The sequence below is a fragment of the Halichoerus grypus genome, chromosome 10 (assembly GCF_964656455.1).
Source record: "Halichoerus grypus chromosome 10, mHalGry1.hap1.1, whole genome shotgun sequence".
Lineage (NCBI taxonomy): Eukaryota > Metazoa > Chordata > Mammalia > Carnivora > Phocidae > Halichoerus > Halichoerus grypus.
This window is the reverse complement of record NC_135721.1, coordinates 10,310,303-10,332,733: the sequence shown is the minus strand read 5'-3', so window position 1 is coordinate 10,332,733 and position 22,431 is coordinate 10,310,303.

Below are 22,431 nucleotides of genomic sequence, written 5' to 3'. Positions count from 1 at the left end.
TTGGGTCTCCACTGGGTTCCCTCCAAAAGGGAAATCAAGTTAGACCATTCCCCATAAAAAAATTCTAGAGACATTAAAAAGGAATTTGTATAAACGGAAAAACTAAAGAAAACCAGCTAAAGAAAACAAACAAATAAATAAAAACCTGGAAAACTGTGATAATAAAGATAATATGTTCACCTTAGACTTATCAGCATATCACAAACTTCTAAATTCCATGTATTCTCAAACTTTTTGTACGCCTCATAGCACATGGCATTATACCAACATGGGAGGGATCTCCCTAAGTTATTATTAATTTTGGTACTCTCACAGTGAGGTGGGTTGAAATAAAATGCGTCAGTCCAGAATATCTACTTTAAAGTTTTGTAAAGTTATCTTTCGCTATGAATTTTGTTGCTCTGTCTAGACCTGATACAGGTAGATCTGCTGGGTTTTGGGATGTACTGAAAGGGCTAGCTGTCCTTTTCACCTTTTGCTCTGCCCTAGGTGATGGGGCATTGTACTTTTGGACATTAGCAAAACTTAAGAAAGAAGCTCAAGTTGCTGCCATGACCCTAGAAGGGAATGCCAAGGCATAGTTTCAGAGTGGGTTCTGGTTCCTGGGGAATGAAACACGAACTATTATTAATTTCATATGCTGGGAAGGATAGTGAAACACAATCACATTTCAGCAACCAAACCACGTGTAAGAAACCATCTTTTGTGCTTCAATTAACTCAGATGATATGAAAAAAAATCAACATATGTATTTTTACTTTAGCCATTAGTATTTGGCATCATTAGAAACAAAACCATGGATGTTTCACAGCAAAAAGTTTAAGGAGCAATTAATGAAAGATAAATAAAAATCACATTTTGGGGCACCTGGGTGGCTCAGTTGGTTAAGCGACTGCTCAGGTCATGATCCCGGGGTCCTGGGATCGAGTCCCACATCGGGCTCCCGGCTCAGCGGGGAGCCTGCTTCTCCCTCTGACCCTCTCCCCTCTCATGCTGTTTCTCTCTCGCTCGCTCTCTAATAAATAAATAAATAAAATCTTTAAAAAAAATCACATTTTGGAGGATAAGAAACATTTGTAGCCATTTTAGGGTATAGGATATGATTGGATACATTGATCTGGAATATCTGGGATAAAGGTTTGTTGCCTGAATTTTGCATGAAATGTTTGCATTTAATAGTAGTCCTGTTGCCTTAGACGTATAGATACTTTCTATTTATTTCTCCAGGTTTTCCTTAGAGGTCATGAGCTGCCCTACACTAGGGTATTGGTAGCATACCTACAATCAGCTCTCTCTCTTGCCTCCTCAGTTTCTCTTTATTGGATCCCTCCTAATAGCTCATGCACATATGTAAAAATCAATCCTTATTTGAGTCCATGTAAATATTCTTTACTTGTTTACGTGGAAAAAAATAAACAAAGTGCCTCTAGATTTCCCCATGTCCTGACCCTTCCTGTTCTCTTCATCACTGGATCCATGTCACTGTACAGCTTCTACTCTCATCATGGTTATCAATGACACGCTTGTTGATATATCTATCCAGTTACTTATCTCACTTCACTTCACAGAAAAATGTCACAAACTGATCACTTCCTCTTGGCTTCTGGATTGCATACAGCACCTGATTTTCCCTTACTTCATTGGCTATTCTGCTTTCAATTTTTTTCTTTTTAAAATTTCCTGACTTTGCCTCCCCACATCACCTCTAAATTTTAAGATATTTGAGGACACGGTGCAGGTCTTCCTACTTTTATTTATCTACAAATTATCAACAAGTGACCTCATTCAGGCTATAGCTCTCAAATATTTATTTCCAACCATACTATTTCCCTATAACTCCAGACTTACATTCATGTATCTTCATGTATATCATTCTGCCTTTTTAATTTGCTTCAGTTGGTCAAGCCAAAAACTAGAATTCTCTCTTTCTTCCATGGTCAATCCATCTGGAAACCCTGTGAACTTTACCTCCAAAGCATATGCTGAAATAGACTACTTCACTCCATTTCCACTCTACCATGCTGGTCAAAGCAGCCACCATCTTTCATTAGGATCTATGCAATTGCCTCCTAACCTTGTTTCTGTATTCATCCCTTACAATACACTCATGACATTCATTCCCTTAAACCTCTCCAACAATTTCTAACTTAGTAAAAATCCTAACACTTTTTTTTTTAATATAACTAGATCTTAGTTTGCATATTATCTTTTTGGGATAGCCTTCCTGATCGTTCAATCTACAGTTCCACCTGCTCACTTGCTATTGCCTCACTTTATTTAAATTTCCTAAGAGCATTCTACACTTTCAATTTGTTTGTGTGTTTGTTTGCTTGTTGCTTGATTGTTCTCTTTGCTCACACAGGTACAAAGCTGCATATAAGATCAGAACCTCGCCCCTCTTGTTGTCCCTGTATTTCCACTGACTTAGAAAGGCATCTAACAAATGTTTGTTGATGAATAGATACATTTTAAAGAATGAGTAAATTCATAATTTTAAAAAAGATTTATTTATTTTAGAGAGACAGAGAGACAGACAGAGAGAAAGAGTGAGGGGGGAGGGTCAGAGGAAAAAGGAGAGAGAGAATCCCAAGCAGGTTCCCCGCTGAGCAAGGAGCCCCACACGGGGCTCGATCCCAGGATCCTGAGATCATGACTTGAGCCAAAATCAAGAGTCTGACGGTTAATTGACTGAACCACCCAGGCACCCCTAAATTCATAAGTTACTATTTATTTGTCATCTCTTCCACCAATCTTTGATCTTCCTGAGAACCTGTGGCTTTTATGATTCAATCTTCATATCTCCAGTAACTTCTGTGTAGCAGGAAGAAATCAATATAGGAATGAATGCTTGAAAGGTAAAATCTCTAACATGGCCTCCATCATCAGATCTCTCAATAGTTCTGAACAGTGAGATCCAATTACAAAATAACCCAGTTTTATAGCATATGATTGAGAGAAAAGGATAGTACAGAACTTGGAGGAAAAGTTACTCTGTGGTTTTACTAGAGCACTGTTTATAGACAGGAAATGTTGATAAAGGAAGTAACAAAGGAAGTATAGACAGGAAGCTGACAAAAGTAGTAATATCTAAATGAGTATAGGGAAAAGAATAGAGTTCACAGATGTGAAGAAACAAAGAGATAGTGGAGACATATTTGGGGCCAGGTGGATGATGTCACAGGCTGCTGGATCTTGGCAGAATGTATTTCCCAGATGGTTTGAGAAATGTTTCTCATCCCATCTTCTTACATCGTGACATTAGCATTTCTTCCAACAAATAATGAGTCTGTTTTCCATACTCTTGAAATTGGACAGACTCTTGTGACTAACTCAACCAATAGAGAACAGTAGATTTGATGCTACTTGAATTCTAAGTTTGGACCATAAGATTGCCATACACATCTACTTTGTTCTCTTGGATCACTCATTCTTGGGGCCCAGCAAATCATGCTGTAAGCTAGCCCAAACAGCTACGTGGAGACTCTGGTATAGATGTTCTAGCCAACCACCTCAGCTAAAGCCAGCACCAATTATTAGACACTACCCACTTCAAATATTTGTCAATGGACTGCAGGTTATAAGGAAATTTAATTTTATTTACATTTTTTTGCCTTTGTTCTCCACATCACTATTACATCAAATTATAGTGATGAGACTCAATGAAAACATAAAGTGGAGAGCAGCTAGAAAGATACACAATTTGCATCTCTCCCCAACAGTCAACCAGAGTTCCAAGACCACTCTGGCTGAGACTGAACAGCATAAAACAAAATAGCAACAATAAAGAAACTATGCTCCATACCTTTGGGGGTTCAAAAATTTCCTCTGGGAACATATAAATGATTTGAGAAATTATGGGGCACAATTTTAAAATTTACTCTATGGGATACTTGGAAGATATTTTATATTGTTGGATGTTTTCACATTTGGGTTATTTAAACACATACAGAATTCTTGTTTGATGACCATGATTTGGTAAAAACACTGACTGGTTAATATCAGGGTAAGAAATGGGAAATGAGGGACACCTGGATGGCTCAGTGAGTTGAACGTCAGCTTTCAGCTCAGGTCATGATCTCAGGGTCCTGGGATCGAGCCCTGTGTTGGGCTCCCTGCTCAGTGGGGAGTCTGCTTCTCCCCTCTGCTCGTGATCTCTTTATCTTTCTCTCAAAAGAATAAATAAAATCTTTAAAAAAAGAAATGGGAAAAGAGAGAGTCCTTATCTCATGTATGAGGTGGCTGTGGGGAAAAAATGTAATTGAAGTAATATTCCTGCACATTGAGGTGATTTCCAGAGGCGACATTAAAGAGATGCCTAGGAGCCTGAGTAGGTTATGAGTCCTAGCAGGTTACCAAAGGTCAATTGCAAAGTTGAAAATGTGAGTTAAAAAGGTAAATTCTTCTGACTCTCTGCTGAGTTCTTCCTTCTAGAGAGTTATTAATAGTTCCACTACAATAGAACTGACTGTTCAACTCTTTCAATTAAAAAAATAACAAAATTTGTGCACCTGGGTGGCTCAGTTGCTTGAGCATCTGCCTTCAGCTCAGGTCATGATCTCAGGGTCCTGGGATGGAGCCCTGCCACAGGCTTCCTGCTCAGCAGGAATTCTGCTTCTCCCTCTGCCCCTCCCCCTGCTCCTGCTCTCTCTCTCTCTCTCTCTCTCTCTCTCTCAAATACATAAATAAAATCTTTTTAAAAAATGTAGGAGTTCATTATTGACGATTCCTTACCTGTAAAGGAGATTAAGGAATTCCCCTCTATCATTCCATTCCTCCCAAGATGGGCTGTCATTTGGGCCAAGGACTAACTTGAGTCTTAAGTGTTAGGGATTTGAGCTTTCAGGAGACTGATTAAAAGTTCAAAAGCTCCATATGTCTTGAAACATTCTCCATTTTTATTTGATCTTTTGGATGATATGTCACACTGCTCTTCCTTTTTATTTTCCATCTGTGATACTAATGAGTTAAAAGGGGGCTGAGGCTCTATTTAAAAAGCTAAGTGGAAATTAAAGTAGAACTCCAAAAAGACAAAATTGGAAGGGTTCCAGTTAAGTGACATTAAAAGTCCAGGGAAATAGTGTATTCCATTATTTCTTTTTATATTCTTCAAACTAAGGGATTTATGAAACCAAGCATGGGGAACAGTATGGCCATATTAAACTACTAATTTAGGGTTTGTGTGTTTGGCTCAGTCATTCTTGAGAAGATGGCTAAATAAATACATAAATATTATGAATAACTGATACAAAACATTTTATCATTTATACAATGCTTCCACGTCTGTTTCTACAGCTGCTGTCAGTGAAGTCTATGAGTTATAAGTTTTATTTTCAGTTTACAGTTGAGAAGAATGTGTTGAGAAAGGTTAAGAGACATATCCAAGGTCACTACACTGAGCACAGATCACAAATTCACAAATCCAGCTCTTCTATTTCTTTATTTTACGTTCTTTTTATGTTAGAGAAAAAACCAATGTGGCAAGTAGACAAAACTGCCACATATAAAAGTTATATTTACATTGGAAGTGTGATAGAAATTATGTTTTCAGGCAAATTGAAAACTAAGACGTAAGAAGACCATCCTGTATTCTAAGCCAACAACCTATTAAAATTCTTAAAATAGGAGTGAGAATCCTTAAATGCACTGTGTGCTAATACGGGCTGATTGTGCTTTATTCATGAGGTATCCCAGGTTAAGCTAATCATATTTATGTATTGCAATATTCAAAGTTCTCAAGTTGCCCACAAGTAATTTAATACACCTGACCTGAATGGCTCCAAGTACTGCCAAATTCATTTGTGAATTTGCATTATCATCTAGAATATAATGTACGAGCTAATCCAAATGTTGATTGTTTTTTTCTTTCTAACCTTCCCTTTGAATGTCAAACAGATGGTCTGATTTGGGTATCAGTAAAGACCTTTGAAGTGTGAGTTAAGAATACCCTAAAGCACTTAGGGTGACTGTTGCTTCAAAGCATAAAATGTAGTAAAACAAAACAAAACAGTTGTTTTTCAAGAATTCTCCCGAGTAGCCACCCTAGTTGTGTAGAGTCTATCACATACAAATTTAGAACGCAATCAAGGAAAAAAAATCTCCCTTCCAAAGTTTAGTTGTGACACTCTTTCTATACTTTCCTCAGCCTGCTGTGCAGAGAGGAAATATCCAGAGACCATGGTTTTGCTAAGTTATGGAGAAGAGAGATAAAAATGTGTAAAATTAAAGGGGCTCCAGTGTGTGAGGCAGAGGACTGGAAATAAAGAAATTATTGAGAGAAAGAGTAATAGGAATCTACAAAAGTTTCTCAAGTCATTGTCTGAAATTTCACAAGGCTATTCGAAGTGCGACTGCTCAGGAAGAAAGATTACAGGGGAACATTAAAATGAACAGTTTTTAGAATTCACCCAGAGGAAGGGATTGTTTTAGTTCTCCCCAGCCAGAGTGCAGAGACCTCACTGGGTACTTGGGCCCCAGTAGAAGCCCAAGGAGGGTCCACCTCAGTAGGAAAGATAAACTCCTTAGTAATAAGGAGTAAGACTGCTAGCGACTTGCCCTAAAAAGCTTTAGAAACAAACCTCAAAAGACTATAAGAACACAAACCAACACTTTTTGAAGTAATGCAACCAACTATAGCACTCAAAAAGATATAATTTTAAAAATCTAGTATTTAATAAAGAAAAAGACCCACACACATGAGAAAAATTAGTCAGTTGAAACAAGCAAAAATAACAGATATAATGGAATCAATAGGCAAGGACTTTAAAACAGATATTATAAATATTTTGAAGGATATAAAGAAAATCCTAAAGGTATCAAAATAGAATATATAAAAAGAAAAAATAAAATTTTCTAGATATGAAAAATATAGTATCTACTATGAAAAATATCCTGGATGGGCTTAATAGACTATTAGTGACCAAAGAAGAAAAATAATGAACTAGAAGACAAAGCAATAGAAATTAACAAACTGACACCCAATGAGAAAAGATAATAAATGGAAAATGAGTAGAACTTCACTAACCTGGGAGATAATATCAAGTGCTTTGATATATGAACACTTGTGTCACAAAAAGACAAAAGAGGTTCAGAAAAAAAAATCTTTCAAGGAATAACAGCCACAGTTTTAAAATTATAGGACTACAAATGCACACATGCATAATGTTAAATTAAACACACACAGGATAAACTCCAAAAAGTTGCAAAACAAGAGACATCATATTTTTTAAAGATTTTATTTATTTATTTATTTGAGAGAGAGAGAGAGAGAATCTCAAGCAGACTCTGCACTGAGCGTGGAGCCTGGCACGGGGCTCGATCTCACAACTCTGAGATCATGAGCTGAGCTGGAACCAGGAGTTGTATGCTTAACCAACTGAGCCACCCAGGAATCCCAGCAGGAGACATCATATTAAAAACTTCTAAAAGAAGAGTGATGAAGAGAAAAATATTAAAGGAAGGTCTGAGTGAAAAAAACATATATTATTTAGAGAGGAACAAGGATATAAATTTTTTGTGGATTATCCGAAACTCTGCAAATCTGAAGACAAAGAGATATTTAAAGTGCTGGGAAGAAAAGACCGCCAACTAGAATTTCATACACAGGAAAAATATATATCAAAATGAAGGAAAATAAAGATTTTTTCACACATTAATTCATTGTTGACAGACCTATAGTAAAAAAATGTTAAAGGTAACTTCAGGCAGAAGGAAATTTGCACCAGATAGCAAAGACCTACATGAAAGAATAAATAGCGCTGGAAATGGTAAATATGTGGTAAAGATAAATTATTTTTTTCATGTTAAATTTAGTCCACCATCTTTGGCGTCATGCTTAAGTTTGAAATTTATAAAAGAACCTTCTTAAATCCCGGACTTGTGCACGTAACAACCTCAGGAAAGGAAAGAAACTTCTAATCATGTCAAAAGATCTTGCTATAGTATATACTTGTTATATTATCACTGGAAAATCTTTTAACTTTTATGACCATTTTCATCATATGCAAAAAGGGATAAGATTAGCTTTGCCATGTATCTCCCAGAATAGACATGAGAATAAAGAAGTACAGTCAAAGAAGGGGATATTTTAAAATGTTTAACCAATACAAAATGCTCAAATTGCCAGTCCTCTACACATGTTAAATTAGGAGATATTTTTATGTACTGAGATTTCAAATATGTAAACAATAGATACCATGCGTGCTCTCATGGGGTGCATAGTCTGGCAGGACATATAGGGATTAAGCAGAAACTTCACTAATAAATGTCATGGTAGGGTGGCAGAGAAGCACACCTGGGAGCTTATTAGGCAGTGGACATAATACTGAATTGGGATTCAGGCAAACAGAGGGATGGTAAGATTTTGCTAAAAATTAATGGTATAATGCCAGGAAGTAATTTTACCAATGAGGTTCACATTGAGTAAAATTTCTCAGCAAAGGTCCCGCTGGGTCTAAAGGTCAAGTGATTTAATTATTTTAAAACATTAATATGATAACTTGAAGTTATTGGAATTGTTTATCGGTTGCCAAGCCCTTTCATGGAGGGGCATATATTTTATTTTATTTTCATACATTTAGACAAGCATTTTTAAAAGTAATATGCATAAAGTAGACTCCCCACTGAGCGCAGAGCCCTATGCGGGGCTGGATCTCACAACTCTGAGATCAAGACCTGAGCTGAAATCAAGAGTCAGATGCTTAACTGACTGAGCCACCCAGGCACCCCTATATATTTTCTATATATATATTCAAATCCTATACTTTCTTCTTTTGTGTAATCTTATGTAAATGGATTCTCCTCTCTGAACACTTGTTTCCTTGTTAATGACAATGACTTCATAGATTTATCAAGACAATTAAGTGATCAAGATGATTGTTCTTTGTAAACTATAAAGTTCTAGAGAAGTGATGCTTATTACTAGTATGAATACATTTTGATCCAAACAATAGTTTTATAATGATTGATGTCTGTGCTGTCCCTTTATTAATTCATTCTCAGATCTGACTTCTGCTTTTCCTTCCTCCACTCTGCTCTGGAGGGGCCTGCTGGCCCCTAAAACTTCTATGGATTTCTTTGCCAACTGCATTCTCAGGATCCAGAAACAACAGAGAAGAGGCCAGGACTGTCCCCAGTTCTTCCCTTCCCCTGTCCAGCTTTCTTTCTCCCTCGTGGCTTGTCCGGAGTTGTTGCATCTCCCCAGTGTGTATGTCAAGGTCCAGCAGGATCATGGGTGGAGCCTGGGCCTTGACTGGCACAGCAGGAAAAAGGTTTTGCCATGAAGGAGTCTAAAAACCAGAAGAGATAATTTACTTGTCCAAAAATGAGGTAAACTGAATCACACTTTTAATTACTAGTACACTGTTATTTCTTTTTACATATTACTTTTCCATGAGATGTTAGATTCTGTATATAAGTGACATCATACTGTATTCGTCTTTCTCAGTCTTATTCCACTTAGCAGAATATCCTCTAGGTCCTTCCATGTTGTCACAAACAGCAAGATTCCGTTCTTTTTTAATGGGTGAGTAATATTCCGTTGTGTATATGTACCACATCTTCTTTATCCATTCATCTGTGGGGTGGACACTGGGGCTGCTTCCATAATTTGGCTATTGTCAATAATGCTGCAATGAACATAGGGGTGCATATATCTTTTCAAATTAGTGTTTCTGTTTTCTTTGGATAAATTCTCAGAGATGAAATTACTGGTATAATATGGTATCTCTATTTTAACAAAACAAGTGAACAAACTTTTTTTAAGAGAGAGAAAAAGCAGGAGCAGAGGGAGGGGCTGAGAATTGTCAAATCACTATGTCCTATTGAAACTAATTTAACATTGTATATCAACTATACTTCAATAATAAATTTTTTAAATGAGATTTTAGTGCCAGAGGTCTTCAACAAAAAATAAAAATATAATCACAGCTTTAATATTATCCCACCATTAACATCTAAGCTTGAAAACTGACTTTTTAAAAAATGTTACACAGAAAAAAAAAAAAAAAAATACTGCTACTCTAAGTAATCCCCAACAGGCATGTTGTTTTAAATGCTAGGTTTGTGACTTGTCTTAATCTCATTAAAATATTTAATATTATTACCATCAATTTTAATATCTGAAGCACACTATGATGAAGCTCCATATCGTTAAAATGCTTGGTTGTCACATTTTCTTCTGTAAGTAATAATTCCATGGTTTTAAGAAATGTCCTTATACCTAAAGGAGCTTTCTGAGGAAAAAGATACCAGCATGGCTCTCCTTAGTACAGTTATTTAAATTTAAAAAGTTATGCCACTTGCAGTTAAGTTACTTTAAAATCCAAGAACACATTGGAACTTTGCTAAAATATGAGATGCAATATGAAATTTAAAATAACCTCTGTATCAGTTCGAGTTCAAGTAAGTCCTCAACTTCTCTCTTCCCCCATGCCTTCCTCTGTTCTTCATGATGGTCAGTCCTGTTCCCCTCACTGCGTTGTATAATTACTTAGTGCAAAAAATGGTCCCTAAGCCACTGCTAGGCTTCTATAAAGGCCCATTATCTATCCCACTCATTTTCTTCCCTATCTGAAACCTTAAATGCGACTTAACTGGGTTGTTTTCTTTATCTTAACATAGGGAATCTTTGGCTTGACTTTGAGACATTAATGCAGGTAATGTGAAACAGCCCACACAATTTATTACACACTTCAACAGATCTTGAAACTGACGAGCTCAAGGAAGTTAAACATATATTATTATCATGAGCCTTATTTAGCCTTTCCTGTGCATGTCCAAGGAGACACTGGGGGGAAGGGGTGCCACTTTTCCCAAAATTACTTGACGTTGACCAAACCTATATTTTGTAACCTGGGCTGGGAACAATGCCTACACTAGCCACATTGTGTCATCAATCATGTAGACACTTACAGTGTCAGCACAGACAAGGGCCTCAGAGTATATTTTGAACAATGATGTTATTCCTCAGGAAATGTAAACGAGACATAGAGGAGGGAAGAAATTCTTTAATTAGTTAGTTGGTTAACTCATGGATTAATTAGTTAATTTATTCACTTATTCCCTATACAGTTATTGAGCACAGTGCCAAGCACTGTGTTGTGATGTGCCAAGCACAGTGTTAATCCACATGGAAAAAAACTAAGGAAAAATGATAATGATAAAGGCTCCAAAGCTCCAGCTCAGGAGACAATTTGTCCAGAGAAGTCTTCGGAATGGATGGGGCACTTGGGTTTGATCTGAAAGGATAGGAAAAGTTTGCCAAGTAAAGAAAAATTATCTTGGGCACAGGAAGAAGGCAGAGAAACAACAAAGTAGATTGAATATCTTGAGAATGGCAAATTCCATGGATGGCAAGCCAAGGAATTTGAACTACCCCTTGAGTATCAGAGTACCATTGAGATGATTTAAGGAAGGGGATGTTGGGGAAATAATTATGGGAAGAATGTGCTGATAGCCCACTGGAAGTTACATTTAAAAAGGAGAACTGCTGTAAAAGACTGTGATTGCATAGGGATTAAATACATTTTCGCTTTTAACAGATAGATACAGATGTTGATAGGTACCAAGGCAGAGATCAGCATGGCAGGAGCACACTCACGGAACTTTAAAATCCTCTGGAACTCTAAGTCACTGTTAAACATTGGAAACAGACTCTACTTAAATAACATATGTTTCCCACAATTCTGTACATGTGCTCCTTTCTGGTCCAACAGTCAAAGAACTGTTAAGATCCTTTTTCAGTTTTTGGTTATGTGTTTGGAAATATGGCATAACTGAAGAGTTTGTGATCTAGATGCAGAGAGGGCGCCTACCTAAAACATCGTCAAAGCCAAGAAGCAGTATTTGGGTAAGCACTAAGTCCTCATATTCTATAGTTTGTTCAGAAACCCAGGAAAGTAGTGTGAGTGACACTGTCAAGAGTAGGCATCATGAAGGAGGTGAGACGGAACGGAAGCTGGACAACTACGTAGAATCTAACAGGACAGAATTTGCAATCTGGTGTTCAACTCTGAGATTTTTGTTTCTGTTTATAAAGAAAATAATATTTACTTTTCTTATCATACCTACCTCATAGCATTGCTCCACAGTTTAAAATTAAATTTGGTGATTTATATACAAAGTGTTTCTAAAACATCTGCCTAGGCAGATGCTATTTTTGGACATCTCTAATATGACAAGCAGAGTGGAAAGGCAGAAGTTTGGGGAAATAAATGGTGACAGTAGAGTTAAGCAAAGGTATTTTCTTCCTAAATCTCTTCCTTATTCTTGTCCTTTTCTCCTTCTCCCTCATCTGCTGTCTCTTTACTGTCTCACCTTTCTTTCTGCTGTCCCTCTTCATTGTATACTATTCTATGCCAGGACCAAAATTGCCTTGGTTCTCATCTTCCAGAAGACCACAGAATACATGCTAGGGAAGAAAACCAGGTGAGTACCTGTAAGCACTAGAGTAGAATTAAGTGTGTGTCTTGGTGCTGGGGGCGGGGTGGTGAGGGTGGAGGGGTGGGGATTTGTTTTTCCTAAGGGGGAAGGTAAAATATCAAACATATTTTCCTACAGGGACATCTACGTTTTCTCCATCCGCAGCAGCACTCCCCAAGCAGGTGTCTGTGATTCTGTGGCTGAGTTGGCTTGGCATCTTGAGAAAGGGAGACCAACTAGGAGGGAGAGAGAGCCTTCTACTGGAGGAAACCACGAAACTCATGTGCATTTACCACAGAGTTATAAAGCGATACTTGCTGTGAAGACTTTTGAATTAGCTTAATCCCCTCTTTTACTACTATTGTCCCTGTGGTCCAAATTTCCCAGGTATAACAATTCAGCCACAAGGCAGGGACTTCATCCTCTAATCCCGCCATATAAGACAGAGAAAGAATGGTAAGCTGAGTGTGATCTGGCTCACTCATTGATAGAGTCATTATGTGTTTTACAAGAGGTCACAGGTGATAAAGGATCACATCTGCCACCCACTTCTGTCCTGGTCTAAGTCCCCTTTAGCCAAGCTATTTAGTTAGAAAACTGCCATCCACAACCCTCCTCCTCATTTGAACATCTGATTTTCATGCAAGCTTGCGGTAAAGATTTCAAAATATATTTTCTGTTTATATCTCATGTATAAACTGGGAACTCTGGTTGTTAATTAAATCTTATAGGGCATATTTTTAGTAGAAATTATTTTTAAATGTGTTATTGGTACGAACTCATCACAGTTCTACCCGTGCCATCTGATTCAATCACTGGCAATCACTGCATCTTGAATGAAGGCAGGTTTTGTGCGGTAACACCTCTAAAATTAGCAGGGAGAGAAAACTAGCAATATTCAGGAGGAATTTTCTCTTCACATGACACTTTACATTTTTAGAGTTACACGTTTCCTCTTTAACAGAAATCAGAGATTGTGTTTCTTTAGAATTCATACCACATTATGAATGATTAAGCTGTTCTTAAAAGATACAGAAATGTTCATATGCTTTTTTGGGAGGAGGGCACTTATTCACATTATCCTATTTTGCTTGTAGGAGGGGAGGAGTCTAAGGATTCATTTCTAAGGATAACAGAAAGAATGCATGCACACTTTAAACAGCCCAGTGAACATTTTGCTGTCTCAGTTTCTAACCTCCAAAGTCTTTATTAATTTCTAGTTTTCCTTTCTATATAAGAATAATATAATTTACATTATAGCCTTTGTTGATGGGAATGTAAATTTCTACAGCCACTATGGAAACCAGATAAAAAATTAAATATAGAACTACCATATGGTACAGCAATTCCACTTCTGCATATTTATCCAAAGGTAAGGAAATCTTTATCTCAGAGAGATATCTGCATCCCCACATTCACTGCAGCATTATTTATAATAGTCAAGATATGGAAATAACCAAAGTGTTCATCAAGGGATGAGTGGATAAAGGAAATGTATATGCAATGGTGTAATATTCAGCCAGAAGAAAGAAGAAAATTCTTGCATCTGTGACAACGTGGCTAGACCTTGAGGGCATTAAGCTAAGTGAAGGAAGTCAGACAGAGTAAGACAAATGATCTCACTAATATGTGGAATCCAACAAAACAAAACTAAACTAAACTAATAAAGCAAAACAGAGTAACACTCCATGGATACGTAGAAAGAGTGGTGGTTGCCATGGTAGGTGGGGAGCTTGGCTGGGTGGGCGAAATGGGTGACGTGGGTGGGGAGGTACAGACTTCCACTTGTGGCATGAATTGGTCATGGGGGTATGGTGTGCAGCTTGTGACAATAGGTAGTAGTATTGTTAGTGCATATTTGAAGTTGCTGGGAGAATAGATCTTGAAGTTCTCATTACAAGACTAATTTTTTTGGTAGTTTTCATTGGTGACAGATGGTGACTGCACTTACTGTGGTGATTGTTTCACAATGCGCACACGTGTGGAATCATTTCGTTGTACACCCGAAACTAATACAATGTATGACAATTACATGTCAATTCGAGGGGAAAAAATTAAAAACAAAGCCGCAAGCCTGGGTATGGAGAGAAGTGGATGGGGATTGGGACTGGCAGGGGAGATGGTGCCCTGGGCAGGCATCCCCTGGCCACAAATCAATGAAGCCGACCCCACCCCGAAGATGAGGTCTCTGGCATCATTTTCCAAAGGAACCCAGTTCAGTCTGCTTCCATTTCCAAGTCCACTCATCTACTAACATTTGCCTACAGCCCTTAACCCATCCCATCTTCTGCAGGTGCCTGGGGGACCTTAGTACTGTCCACAATGCACTGTTGTGTAAGTCCCACACCTGTCCCATGATTTTCATTGTCTCACTCCCTTACCTTCTGCAAATGGCAGGCACGTGGAGCCCGGTTCTCCATCAGGATACCCAAAGGAAAGCCTTCCCACTATTTCACCTTCCTCCTAGAGACAGTGAAAGGAGCAGTGAGGAGACAATTGCAAAGCCCCTCACATGCACCTGTTTGCAGAGGGAAGGAGAGTTGCTATACATATATTATTAAGAAGACCCACCTGAGTCAAAGGCACTCCAGAAATTTCATTATTGTGTGCGGCACGTGGCTGTCTTTTGAATATTCTGCTTACTTGCTTTCTAATTTCCTTTTCTTAGGTGAATTTTTCTCCCTCATAAATCTTTACATCTTAAAAAAAGTAAATAAAAGAAAGAAAAAAAGTAGATCTCTTAAAACATAAAACCAATACAGATGTGCATTCTGTGTCTTTGGATCCTTAGCAGAGTGCAGTTACATTGGAGGCGGACAAGGAAAAACTTACAGCAGAACAAGGATAAAAGTTCCATCTATAAGCACATTAAATACATGATGATAGAGAAAGAGGTGTAAGTAGTCAAGTATCTTAGCTTAATTATATTCATTTGCAAGTCTATATCTGTGCATGGCCTAAAATTCCATGGCCAGAGACAAAGGGACAGTGAGTAGAGCCATGAGCTCCTGAGAGATCGGAACCTCCTTGGAGCCACCAGCACTACACGCTTTGTGACAGGGAGCAAGAGATGCAGACTCTAGGGAAGGAGAGCACAGGATGGAGGAGACAGGACAAGAGGGTGTGGTGCAAAAGGCAAAGGAGAAAAATACAAGAATGGAAAAGGGAAGAAGAAAGTGTTTTCCAAAAGCAGGTGGCGAGGTAACACCAGAATGTGGAAGGCCAGCAGATCCTCCATCCTGGCTGCCCCTGGGAGAAAGGAATAGACCACTTCACCACGCTGAGGCTCAGTAATCCCATCTGTAGTGACACAGCTATCACTATGTGCAGATGCAGAAAACAAGTGCACATTCCCCGCACAGTTGTGCCCTTTCAGGCTGTGCCTGGCTACCTTCCATTTCAACTCAAACTCACATTTGCACCTGCACATTGTATGCTTGGAAATCTAGGCAGGTAAAGGTCTGGTTAGTCTCAGACCGCTGTGTGGGCTATCGGCCCTTGATTCCATATTCCATTAAACTACTTACTCAGGAGTCAGGGGCTGGGAAGGGGTTCATTTCCTTCTCCTGCCTCTCCCAAGAAAGAGGTCTTTACTTACCGATTCCAGGACTTCCCCCCTCCTGCAACTCGTCCATCCCCTCAGATATGTGCAATAATTTAACAGTTAAAAATTTTTCCTTGTAAATCATTATGGTAATAATTATAGACAAGGGAAAAACAATTTCCAGCATTAAACTTTCATTTCAATATGTTCAATAGCCCTCCAACATTCAGAGCAATTAAAATCTAAAATGATTTGCTCGGACAGTCATAACCGCTACATAATTAAAGGTATTTATTTAAAAGCCAAAATGAGTGATTGGTAGAGATTGATAATAAATTAATTAATTTGACAAATATCATCTTCTTCGTTTCTTAAGTCCCACTACGGTTCTGAGTTATTCTAACTACATAGTCAGTGATATTCTTTGAAGAAACTTTCTTTAACTGATCTCCTGAGCTCTAATGACCTGCATGACCTTTTCATTCCACTCATGTGTTCTCAGGGAGTCCGCCCACCTATAAGCTTGCACTTGAACATAATTAGGCGAAGAGTTGGACTTGTCATCTTCTGCAGATCTGAACTAACGAATTTAGATGACATCCCATATTTCCTTGACTACAGGAGCCTAACCATGCTCTTGTACTTGCACACGTCTCCCCATCTCTATGCTGGACTCCATGGCTAATTCCTTCTCCTACTTGATTTCTGCCACCCCCGCTCCCAACTCCTTTGTCCATGTCACCTTCCATCACCACCTCAATTACAGCATGCCCTCTTCCCTAGATGAAGATATCTTCTCTGCTCTTAAATTCAGGAAACTGAGTACAACTTAAATATACGAAACAGAAAACCTTAAACTGGGTTGTCAGTTAGAATCCCCAGCAAGATTTATTTCAAAGAAGAAATTACCTAGTGCCATGTGCCTAAGCCTTCATGACGATTACTCTGACTTCCCAAGTGCCTCAGCATGGCACCTGTCCTTCTCCTGAGGTAGAGCTTTGTTTGGGTCTTAATTTTTTGACCTAGGAACGGACATGTAAATCCCCAAACTCTTTTCACCTTTTCTCCCAATAGAGTGATAGGCCAAGAAGAGATCTGATGGCCTGCCAGATGGTCCTCAACTCTTGGGGTGAAAATATACATTAAAGCATTCCCATGGCACCGCTATAACTTCCATTTGTGCAATCTCATTATCTTTTAATGTCCTGTGCTTTGCCCACTATGTGGCCTCTCAGAATATCCATCCATCAGTAATGCATGCCAACTTCCCAGTCTTCAAACTATGCTTCTATAACACATTTCCATATTACACATTCAAAAATATATATATTTAAATTGCTCAGTCTGTCAGAGAAATGAAATGTTGAATTTCTTTCCCTGCTAGTCCTGTACTAGAAAGGGTGCCCGTAAGATGGCAGCCCACCATTTCAGACAACTTTAGGATGTCTTCCGTTACAAAAACCTTTGGTCTGGATGAATTCAAGTAGGAGTTTTAATGTCATTGTAGGACGATCAATCTCTCATTTCAGTATGGCTCTCAGGTTGGTGGTTTTGTCCATGAACATGTTAGAAAAATTCTCCAAATTTCATGAGAAAAACCAGAAGATGAAGTTGATGCTAATTCTTAGTTTTATTAATAGTGTCAATTTAGCTGACAAGGGTGTGGTTTATGGGGGTTTCCCCAGAACTGAAAGTAAAAGAATCTAGGAAACACAGATACAGAACACAGCATGAAAGACGAGAGAATCTTATGTGTTCCAAACATATAGTTGTAGGAAAAATAACATGTTACTTCAAAGGACACTGTTATTTATTTTCATGAAATAAGAAGTATATGAGAACTTCAGCCATATTATATATGATAATCCTAAGAAGGTTGTTATATAGGTTTAGGTGGCATTCTGCTGGCCTAGATCTTATTTGAATTTATATTTTTAGTAATCTCATCACATAGTATTATAGACAATAAATTCTGAAATATGAAATTCACAAGAGGTTACCAAAAACAACTTCTATATTATGATTCTACATTTGAGTAAAGTATTTCGGTTAGTAAGCATCCCATCGACTTTTACCTAAGCACACAATTAAATACTATAAATCAGGAAATATTTTTAAACTGAAGAACTAAGTCTAGGAGGTAAATGTACATTACTTTATCCAGAATACTTAGAAAAGAATTGGAATTTGCAATAAAAAGTTTTATATTTCAATGTATTCAATATAAAAAAGCATACACATGCTATTTTAACAGAAAATAAAGAAAATTGTTCTTTATTTTAAATAAGGCAGATATAGTAACCATATAATGTCCTCTACTTTTATATATAAACAAGAGCCATGAATCAGATTACTTAAAGTACAGAACACATAAGTTCTCAAGGGCACTGGAGTAATTCAATGCTGTATGGGATTAGCTTTCTAAGAATGCGTTGTATAGTCCCTAAGGGTCCCATACCTCACTAATTTCAGATTCCTAATGTTCTCACTTCAATTTTGTCAGACATAATAATAGACCCTAAGCTGGGAATATGCTATTTAGAGCCATATATAAATATAAAAGCATACCAATGCCCTGTAAATTATAGATGTATTGTATAGGCAGAAAATGTTTTCACCTTTAATATGGAACATAATTGAAAGGCAGTATTTATATATGGTAATCCAAAGAGGAGGAAGAAGAAATTACTTTCTGGAAAGGAACATAAATTGTTTCCTAAACAAAGGTCAAATATGACTCTCCTTCTTAGGCTGGGCAATCAATACCTACATTACTCCCTTGCCTGTGAAAAAGCAGTTCTATGTCTGGGTCACTGTAGGCATTTTTCTCTCATTCCTCCATCTTAGTTGGCAGATTTTCAGGAAAGCAAAGTTAATAAATGGGGTGGATTTCCAACTTTTTTATTATCAACAAATCCCCTTATTATTATTTCATCTCACTCCACTTCATATATATATATATATATATATATATATATATATATATTATAAAATGTTTGGTAAGGTTCCCTGCCTAGCAACCTCTATAAGAAATAATAATGTGGGGGCGCTTGGGTGGCTCAGTCGTTAAGCGTCTGCCTTCGGCTCAGGTCATGATCCCAGGGTCCTGGGATCGAGCCCCGCATCGGGCTTCCTGCTCGGCAGGAAGCCTGCTTCTACCTCTCCTACTCCCCCTGCTTGTGTTCCCTCTCTCACTCTCTCTCTCTCTCAAATAAATAAATAAAATCTTTAAAAAATTAAAAAAAAAAAAGAAATAATAATGTGCTATTATGGATTGAGTCTGACTTTGGAGTGTGTTAGAATTGAACTTGACTTCTAACTTGGCCCTTTGATGCCTTAGTAAATTTTAGAAAGTTAATTAACCTACTGGGTTTTCAGCTCCATCTATTGCTATTGTTCACCTCTACAGTATAGAATATGGTGGTCTCAGAAATAGATACAAGATGGCTCTTATCGTTAGCTGCAAACTTTTCTTATTTGTTTTACCTCTTTTAAATTCACACCTTTCTGCAAAACTAAATTCCAATAACTATATTTCTAGTGTTAACGATTTTTTTTCCATTCCAGAAATAGCAGAGAGATTGCACCTCTTTTTTATGTCTGGTGAACTTACTGTAAAATGTTTCCTATTCCAGTTATTTATAAAATATTGTTATAAGTATTCCAAATCAATTTTTTTATAAAAGTGTTTGTAGTAGTGTACAAACTCCTATCACTATATAATGTTCACTCACAGGGCTGGGCAGGAGATGCACGGTCCTTCTATTGCTCTTATCTAACAACTGGGTGAACTCCAACTGGGGACTCATGTTCTGGGATTCTTAGAGCAAATGCCAATGTCCTTTTTGGATTTGGAAGCAGTGTCTAACGTCTTCTCTGACTTGGGATGAGTTTCTGTTTATTCTTCTACTTTCTGAGCCTCTCAGTGTTCATTAGTGTTCAACTCTGTCACAGTTCTTTCTTTTTCTTTTCTTCAGAGTGAGAGTGGAGATGGTCAGAGTCTTCTTACACTTACGTTCTGTGGAAAATACGTAGTTCAGGAAACCAGGGCAGGAGGCTGAAGTGAGCACACTGAAAAAAAAAATGTTTTCAGTCTAGAACATCCTACTTATGAGCATTTTCTTATTGCTTTCTTTATTATATAATAATGCTTGTTCAACGAAGAATAGTTGGAAATTATAATAAAGTTCAAAGGAAGATACTACTCATATCTCATTTTCCAAAGTATTATTTATTAATATGTTTGAATTTATTATTTCATGCTTTTCTAATGTGCATGTGTATAATTTTTAAAAAATGAAAGGTTATTAAAATTATTTGTTACTATTTTTATTGAACAATTTTAATGACCTACTTACCACATCAATAAATATAGATCTTTGACAGTGGATAATAGTCAAATGTAGTGATGGTATTTTATTATATAAATGTGTATAACAAAATGTATAATTCAATAAACATTTTCAGAGGGCAGATGGCTTTTCCTCTAAGATAATGAACAAGGTAATGAATAATTGGCATTTAAGATAATAAAAATATATCATTTATAGTAAGAACCAAAAATTACAAACCACTATGTACAGGATCTATTTGTGGAAAAATAAAATAACTCTGATGGAAGAAATCAAAGAAAATCTAAATAAATGAAGAAGTATCGATGCTCATAGATTAGAAGGCTCAGTATTATTTAGACTTCAGGTTTTTCCAACTTGATCTACTTATTGAATGGAACCCAATTAAAATCCAACTTATTTTGTAGTTATCAATAAAACGAATATAAAGTTTATTTCTAATGGCAAAAGACCTAGAATATCCAAAACAATATTGAAGAAGGAAAACAATTTGGAGGATTCACACTACCCTATTTCAAGACTTGCTGTAAAGTTATGGTAATCTTGTTTTCTCAAGCCATTCTCCGACAAAAGGAACCAGGGTTCCTTGGAGAAATGGCTGATCCATGACTAAGATAGGAAATACAAAAGATGGTTCTGGAGTATCTTGCAGTGTGCCTCTAAACTGTAAAGGTTAGCAAAAACGAGAAAATCTGGGAAACTGTTACAGTCAAGAAGAGCCCCAAAGGTAATGACTAAATATAATGTGGTATTCTGAATGGGATCCTGTAAGAGAATGAAAGATCTTTAGGGAAAAACTAAAGACATCAGGATGAAAAATGGATTTTAGTTATTTAGTTATTAATAATGTATCAACATTTGTTCCTTAATCCAAAGAAAAATATACCACACAAATGTAAGGTATTGATAATAGAGAAAAATAGATACGAAGTGTACTGGAACTTTGTCTCTGCTCTCTTCATCCTCTTATAAAGACATTAATCCCATCATGAGTACCTTGCCCTTATGACCTCATCCAAACCTAATTATCTCCCAAAGGCCCCACCACTAAATACCATCACATTGTGGAACAGGACTTCCACCTATGGATTTTATAGACACAGTTCAGTCCTTAGCAGGGAATGAAAAACGAGGTGCTAGTTTGATAGAGGATCAGGAAATTCTTTTGTTAGGAAGTGATATTTGAGTGAAGTGTGGCTATCTTGGAAAAGAGCATTCAATCAGATATAACCTTTCTGTCTTCCATTCATTCCCTCCACCTTTCCATCCTGTTTCTGCTGATGAGCTTCTGTGTTTATTAGCTCTGACTGAAATTCTCCTCCATTAGCTGTTTCATTCTCACCTGCAATTCTCAGCTCAAATATTACTTCTGCAGAAAGACTATACTTGGAGTGTATCTAATGTGGACCCCCAGAATTCCTATATATTTTATCATCCTGCTCTTGCCTTCATAGAATCTATCAGAATTTGTAATTATGTTGCTCATTTGTTTAGTTGTTTACATCTATCTCTTGGGTTAGGCTACAGTTCATATGAGGACAAAAAACTTGTTTGCCTCATTTACAAAGGTATTCCCAGCTCCTTTTAAAGTGTGTTATGTGAGTGGGGGGTACTCCATAAATGTCTCTTGAGTAAAGGCATATTATTTCTCATGGTATTGTACCATAGGAAGGAAGTTCTGCATTTTTTAATCTCTATATTTGTGGCCCATTAAAAGGATCTATCCTATATTAGATGTTGTATATTGGTTGACTGATTAATTATAATTACTACATCTTCCCTAGATGCTCTCTCTTTTTAAATGAATGTAATTACTTGAAATATTTATTCAATACTCCTATTTTTTTATTTTTGCAAGTAAAAAGGCTTCTCTGTAATATTTTCTCTGCTGCCTAATATTACTCTCAATTTAAGTAATTTGAACTGTCATTTAATTAGTGATATCTATACTTACTCTCTTAACATGACTTTTAAAAAAATTTTTTATTGTTATGTTAATCACCATACATTACATCATTAGTTTTTGATGTAGTGTTCCATGATTCATTGTTTGTGTATAACACCCAGTGCTCCATGCAGAACGTGCCCTCTTTAATACCCATCACCAGGCTAACCCAT